The sequence below is a fragment of the Pinus tabuliformis genome, chromosome X (assembly GCF_031772625.1).
Source record: "Pinus tabuliformis cultivar Carrire ecotype Pingquan chromosome X, CPIR1, whole genome shotgun sequence".
NCBI lineage: Eukaryota > Viridiplantae > Streptophyta > Pinopsida > Pinales > Pinaceae > Pinus > Pinus tabuliformis.
Window position 1 is genome coordinate 297,762,044 of NC_142308.1, and position 7,853 is coordinate 297,769,896.

A 7,853-nucleotide genomic window follows, 5' to 3' on the forward strand; every position below is an offset into this window, starting at 1 on the left:
GATTTATTATGCGACACTTTTCTATATAATATTAAAAAAAAACAAAACTAATTAATTTAATTGAAAGGACAAAAAGGGCATAATTAATTTGAATATAAATCTCAACCTTTAATTTGTGTATACTACTAAAAATATTCTAGAATATTCTGTGCAAGTTAAATCCCTACCATCCGCTTAATAGTGATTGATAATTCATGGAGGCATGAGTGGGAGGGGTTATTTTTCGTCCCGATGAAGAAACATAGATTAAATATGGTTGGGGTTTAGGGATCCCAACCAATAATCAGGTTGGATATTTAGCACTGTGGCATGGCTTAGATTTGGAAATAACAGAGAGAATTTGTAAACTAATGGTGTTTGGATATTTGATGATAGTTATCCAGCATGTATGCAAGCTTAAAGAGAATCCTTCATCAATTCATTCTCCAATTCTTCATAGAATAAGTTTGCAAAAATCAAAGTTTGAGGTTATTGATTACTTCCACATCAGAAGACATATCAATTCAAGGCAATATTCATTAGCAAATTGGGGCGTCAATATACCACAAGGAATGAATTTTGAAATCAAATATATTCTATGACAATTCTAATTTCAATGCACACTATAGGGGAAACAAAAATATTAAAGAGAATTAATGGGAAAATATCAAGGGTGGTGGTTCGATGGAATCCTACTTTGGGTTGGTGTTTCTATTGAGATTGATTTGGTGGCTCATATTGACTACCGAATGTTGGGATTTGTGCTCACATGGAGATATCACATTTCAATTACCTTTGTATTGGAAAAATTGTCATTGGTTCATTCATATATTAAAGTTGGATGGATGTGGAAGGATGGTATATGCAAATTCGAGATGGAACAAACATGGTTGAGGTCTCTAGATTTAATGGAGTGGGTTGTAGGTTGCAGAGAAATGAACTATGTTATTGAATGCTTGACTGAAAGAATGTACATGGATGATTGTGGACTTGAAGTTGGTGAGAGATGTGATGATCCAACAAGGGTAGGGATACATGGTTATAAAGATAGCATGTGCATCACTCTCGCCTAAAAAATCAGGTTTATCTACTCATAAACTCTAAAGGAAGTGATGTTTGTTTTGTTGACATTCGAATGGAGCATTTACCTAAAGGAGAGATTGATGATTTTAGTTTTCATCTACATTATATGACAACAACATGGAATATATCATCTCTACTATCTAGCCAAGGGGAAATGGGGAAGGTAGGAGTGCAAGCTCAATTTTCCCTTTTGCACCATAAATTTGGTCTATTGCAGACCAAAATGGATTATTTGCAATTTGATTTTGATCTCCTAAATATCAGACCTCATAGATTGGTACCTATATATGAACCAACAGTCTCTCGAGTGAACACAAAATCAAATTTTGAGGCCGAGGTGAATCAAGATGTGGTTGTAGAGAAATTACCAATGACAATCAAGGAGACGAGTGTAGATGTGTCTTCGGTTCCTTTCCATCCATGCCATGAAGAAAATGAAATTGCAGGCAATGCAATACCTAGTCCAAGTGTTGAAAAATAGATTATCCTTTAGTTTAATCTATGTTTTGTATGTACGTAGTTATCTTAGAATTCGTTTGGAGAATATATAATAAAAGTCAAATTAGAACAACAATATTAGAAATATTTTGGAGAATATATAAGAAAAGTCAAATTAGTACAACATTATGTCGTCAGATAGTTGGAGTTTCAAATCTTTTTTGGACACTTTTGAATCCAGTCGATGAAAATTTTGTAGCGGATGTAAAAGGTTCTAGCCTTCAAACCAAATTGAATTAAAAAAAAATTCATACCCATTTCGTTTAAATTATAATAATAATAATAATAATTAAATTAACGTTGTGGAATCTCTATTCTAAAATAAACATGGCTTATAAAAATAATAAACAAAATAACTTGAATCAAAAAGAAGAAACCAAATATCATAAGTAAAACTAAAAAAATAAGAAAAACATGTATCACATGACATTGAATTATAAATAACTCCATTTTTAAATATTGTTTAAAAAAAGGATAATTTTTTCTTAACTAATATTGAAATATAAATTATTTGATCTTTTCAGTATTAAAAAAAAAAAACCTGTTTTTTATGTTGTAATATTATATTTGAGAAAAAATAATTATTTAAAAGAAATAATAAAATTATTTTTTGCTTCAACGGGAGTGTTGTGGCAACTATAATAGAGTTAAGGCATGACATGACAAGCCCCCTCGCCACACCACTGCCTTGCACATCAAACTATGAAGGAACATTTATGAGACCTCACCTCCCAAGGATAGTGGGAGAGACTCTCTAGGACATCTTAATGCTTGGATCCATCCAGTGGTTTGCAAGTTACACCATGATCCTCCTCCTTACTAATTTTTTCTCCCTTCTTTTGTTCCTCCAATGTTTCCTTTTGATGCTCACTTTGCCTACCATGAGTTTTGAATATTGTATGGTTGCTCAGGTATGGAGGTCTTTTCAAGATCTTCTAGATTTTCTTCCATCTCTAGTGGCAATTTATGACAAAGAAGGATTTTCCTTCAGTCTGTTGGTGGTGCCACCCTTTTAGCATGGTATTTTGAATAAGTTATTTCGCCACCAGCTTTTGTAGCTTCCCATTATGCTCTAACCATGCCTTAGTGAAGTATTATCACTCCAATAGCCATGACGTGCCAAAATGTTGATTCCCATCGTGGAGGAGGAGCTCGAGGAGCTTCGAGTTGTTCCAAATCCTGATTAAAAGAAGAGTATTCAACTTGTATCTTTTATAAGAACACCCCTACATATATTTAGGAGGAAATTCAACTAGTTGACACAAAAATTCAACAAGAAAGGAAAGTGACTTTGGTCTCAAATGTTATGACATGTATTGTCCTTGGGTTCATGACATTAGCAACATCTAGGGATGACATGACCGTTATCTCTAGAAAATGGACCTTTATTGGCACATCAAGTTATCAATGGCTAATATACTTGTGGATATAAGATAGATCTAGGTGAACCTCATTCATCAACTCGATGAGCTCAAGTGTATGATCCTGGATGTGGAAAGACAAATAATGAGACTAGAGATGGGATCTCTAGTTGATGATGAAAGGTCAAGGAACAACCCAGGAACCTCTAACCTCAGTATCCTCACGATGTTTAGGTTTCTTCTCTCTCGTAGTTTTATTAGTTGGTTTTTTATTTCAACCCTTCAAGGTTGTTGGAAGATTATTTTTGGAGTTCGCGTTTAATTTTCTTAGCTCGTGGTCCTAGACTCTACAGAATTCAAATCCACACCAATTTTTTGTTGTTGGCTTCCCATGGTAGGGGTTGGTTTTTTATTTCAACCCTTCGAGGTTGTTGGAAGATTATTTTTAGAGTTCATGTTTAATTTTCTTAGAAAGCTAGTGGTTTTTAGTGTGAATTTTTGGAAGTTTTACAGGTAGGTTTTTTATTTAATTTTTCTAAAATCAAACAGGTAGGTTTTTTATTTAATTTTTCTAAAATCAAACAAGAACTTATTGAAATTACATGTTTTACAAGTGCTTATTAAAATTACAAGTTTTACAAGTAAAATAAAGATTTTGGGAAATACTGAATCCATATATAAAATAAAAAAAAACCAATTTAAATAAAACCAATCAAAATTTCAATACAAAAAATCACACTAAAAACAATTCCACCCAAACAAAACTGCCACATCGATAACCCGGTGAGTCAGTTTGTGGGAGCGGCTGCCCTGACAAAAGTAGCAGCAGGACATCAAATAATAACTTTAAAAAGTAGCAGCGGCCGATCAGATGCCAACACTTCCATCCTCACGACTCGCGAGTATTCGGGGGATTTGGGCAATGGATAATATCGAAACTCCGAACACGATACATTTATTAATTTTGTTTATCTTAGTGTGACGTAGTAGCTGAGAGAAAGGATTACGAGGAAGAGGGTATCGCTAAGTCTTCTCGATCCGATCGAATTTCCATCCGGGAGGAACAACCTATGTGAAGACCTTCCATCATTTTCTAAATCACGCAACCATTGACTCCAGTTCGAAAGTCATCATTACGCACTTTGACTCATTATTACGTACGTTGATTGTGTTGAAATAACCTTTTTAGAATTTAATAGGAGGCAGATACTGATTTTTTTCCTTCTTCAATATCCGAAATTTCAAATATATATTAATATTAATATTTATTTACACGAATTAGAATTAAATAGTAATATCTATTATATATATAGGCGGCGCCACACCCCGTGCCACCCTGGCCCGCCCGAAAATTGGACTCTGGACTCTTACCCTGGGTGGGCGGGGGGTGGTATTAGGTGTGGCGCTGCCTTGCCACCTTAGGCGGACCAGGGTGGGCTGGTTGTCGGGGTGGCACCGAGTGTGGCGCCACCTCTTGGGGTGGGCGGGCTGCCGAGGGGGCGTGGGGTGGGTGGCAGGGCGTGGGGTGTAGCCTCGCCACCCACTCCGCGCCACATGGCAGCCCGCCCGCTAGCCCGGAGTCAGACTGCCACCCCAGGCGGGCAGCTGGGGTGGTGCCCCGGGCGGGCCACTGGGGTGGTGCGAGGTGAGAGGGACTTATTAAAATAATCTCAATATTCATCAACAACAAAATATTAATATTTATTTACACGAATTAGAATTAAATAATAATATCTATATAGACAAATTAGAATAATATCTATTATATATCTCTCCATATATATAAAATACATAGAATACTAGAATACTAATTAGAATTGGAGAATATATAATAATACATAGAATACTAGAATACTAATTAGAATTGGAGAATATATAATTTTTTAAAAATATTTAAATAACTAAAATGTTATTATTCCCTGCTGCAGCAAGGTAATAACTTATTAAAAAAATGTTGATGTTAGACATTAATTTTAAATTTGACAAAAATAAAATGATCTTTATCTCTTACAACTTTGATTTTTTTTTTTTTAAACTTTGATTTTTTCTTTTTAAATCTACTTTTTCTAGCTTCTAGCTTCTAATTGTTAGAGTCCTCTTTCTAGCTTCTAGCTTCTAATTGTTAGTCTTTATTTTTTAATTTGTTAGAGTCCTTTATTAAATAAATCTATTTTTTCTAGCTTCTAATTGTTAGAATCCTTTATTTTTTAAATCTATTTTTTCTAGCTTCTAATTGTTAGAATCCTTTATTTTTTATATCTATCTTTTCTAGCTTCTGATTGGTTGGAGTCTTATGATTTAATGATGATTTCTTCTGTAATGATGAGATGGTATTACCAGAGCTTTAACTTTTCTGAAAATTCAATGCAATGACAAATACTATTTCAAGAGAATTCTCTAGTGCTTTAATGGAAGTTAGCAAATCTCTGGAATACATCAGACAGAGAGCCTTGTTGTTGTTAGCTACGACGTCAGCTGGATCGCGATCCAATGCTTCTTCGTACTCTCTGATCAAGAAATTTCAGAAGAGACTTGCAACTAAAAGGTATTGTCGAAACAACCTCTGAAAACAGTGCTGCAACAAAAACGCTTTGTCAGTGCATTTCATGAATATATTACAAAAATAATAATCATTTCCTTAATGGTTACCAAAATGTAGAGGTCATTACCACTAGATAATTATCTAATTCAATAGTGTCAGTGACTGCTGTAGGTATCCAATTCAACTATCCTAAAAGTGGTTTCCGTTCATTTTTTCTTCCAGGTATGATTAGCATCACAGCGAATCTCCAAATATCTTATCAATCAGATTAGCATCAAAGTGAATATCGAAGTCATGAGCGTGGATAGAAACTGCTAGAAAATTGAACACACAAAACCAGAACTTGTAATTGAGCACACAAAACCAGAACCTGTAACTGCTAAAAAGTTGAACCCACAAAACCAAATCCTTTAATGAAGGTAAAAGCTCTGCTCGAAAAAAGGCGGATGAAAATAAAACACAGAGAATTTGGTAGCACAGAAACTCTGTTATCTACACCTCTACAGCGAAATGCTTTGGGTAAATTGACAATGAACGATGAAAGACAAGTGTTAATGTATAGAGCACTCTACACCTCTACAGCCAAATGCTTGGGGTAAATTGACAATGAACGATGAAAGACAAGTGTTAATGTATATAGCACATAGCGTGACATGTGATGGGCACTTGGTAATGGATACATGGTCTCCCATATGTGATGGGCACGTGGTAATGTATACAAGGGCATACCTCATTATAACATCCATACCAATTAGTTTCACAAATTATATGCATCACCCTCTACTATATAAAGTATTAGCATACGTTCCGGAAGAAAGTAACGTTGAACAAAATGCGTAGTGCATAGGTTGTAAATGCAAAGTGTCCTAGTTTCTTAGGTTTTAAGTTTTTATTAATTTCATAATCTACAACATTATTATTCCGTGCCGCAGCCGGTTATTCAAAAAGCATTGAGGTTCACATTAATTTTAAATTTACCAATCTAATGCTTCTTCGTACTCTCTGATTGCTGCCGTATAATCTTTTGCAACCAAACGCTGAAGGCATCTGTTACGGTTTACCATATTTTTAAGCCCTTCCAAGCTTGAGTAGGTACTTGACCTTGATTAACCATGGCCTCAATTCGAAAAAATAATAGAGAAAAATGTATTTTTTGCGCCATTCAAATTGCCAAGCTGCATTTGAATCTGACCAAGCTTAGACAACAAGAATGGATCTGATAGGTTTTTCTGCAGCAGCTTCTCCATCCACTTCATAGAAATATTATATTCCTTTTGGCTTAGATGATAGCCCACGACCGATCTTATGACAATCTCTTCTCTCCTTCGCCACCATCCAAGGCTCGTCGAAAGGGCACAAAGTTGGTCATCGGTTTTCGATTCTAAGGTCACCTTCTGATCAAATTCATGTGAAACTTCATCCACATTATTCAACACAATATCAACATCCTGAACCCCTAGCACAGGTAACTGAGGAAGGATGGAACGCAATGTTGCGTCAGCCGCGACCACCCAAATCTCACAGACACGCCAATGACGTAAATGTCGCCAAGGTCACCATGTCAATTCGTACATTGCAATCATACCTCCCTTTCAGAAATATCCACGACTAACCAGTCAGTCGTTCTTATATATAAAAAATACTACAAAAAAACTAGAGACTTGCTTAATATTTTTGACGTAAATGTCGCCAAGGTCACCATGTCAATTCGTACATTGCAATCATACCTCCCTTTCAGAAATATCCACGACTAACCAGTCAGTCGTTCTTATATATAAAAAATACTACAAAAAAACTAGAGACTTGCTTAATATTTTAAATATTTCTTGTGTTGCAACGCTGGGAAACTATGATTTGAGAGGACGAATCAAGGCGAAATAAACGTTTTTCTACTTTTGTGGTGTCAGCTACTCGTAAGTGTGATTCGATAAAGATCCTTAATGATTTGTGAAAAATCCCACGGGCCCTATCAAATCCACCATTTATGACAATCCCAAAGCGACATGCTCGCTAGTGGTAAAGGATAATAATTGAAGTATGTGTAAAATTAATGTGTAGTAGACTTAAATTATATTATATTTATATGGTATTCATTTTATTGGAAATAATTTAGATTAGTTAGAAATAAAATTAAATGGTTATGTTTTTGTGAAATAAAGTGAGAATTAATGGGTAAAATGATCTAGTTTTTTGATAAATATTAAATATGATAAATCTGGTTAGATAAATAAGTGACAATAAAATGTTTTGCACTTGTGATGTTATAAATAGTTTCAACAATTTTTCACGCTAGCAATACAGATTTCTTTAAATGGTGGATTTAGTGAATTTTTCCTATTGTCAAGGAAAGGTTTTCAAATAAAAGTAAAAGTAAGAAGGTGCACTGGGCT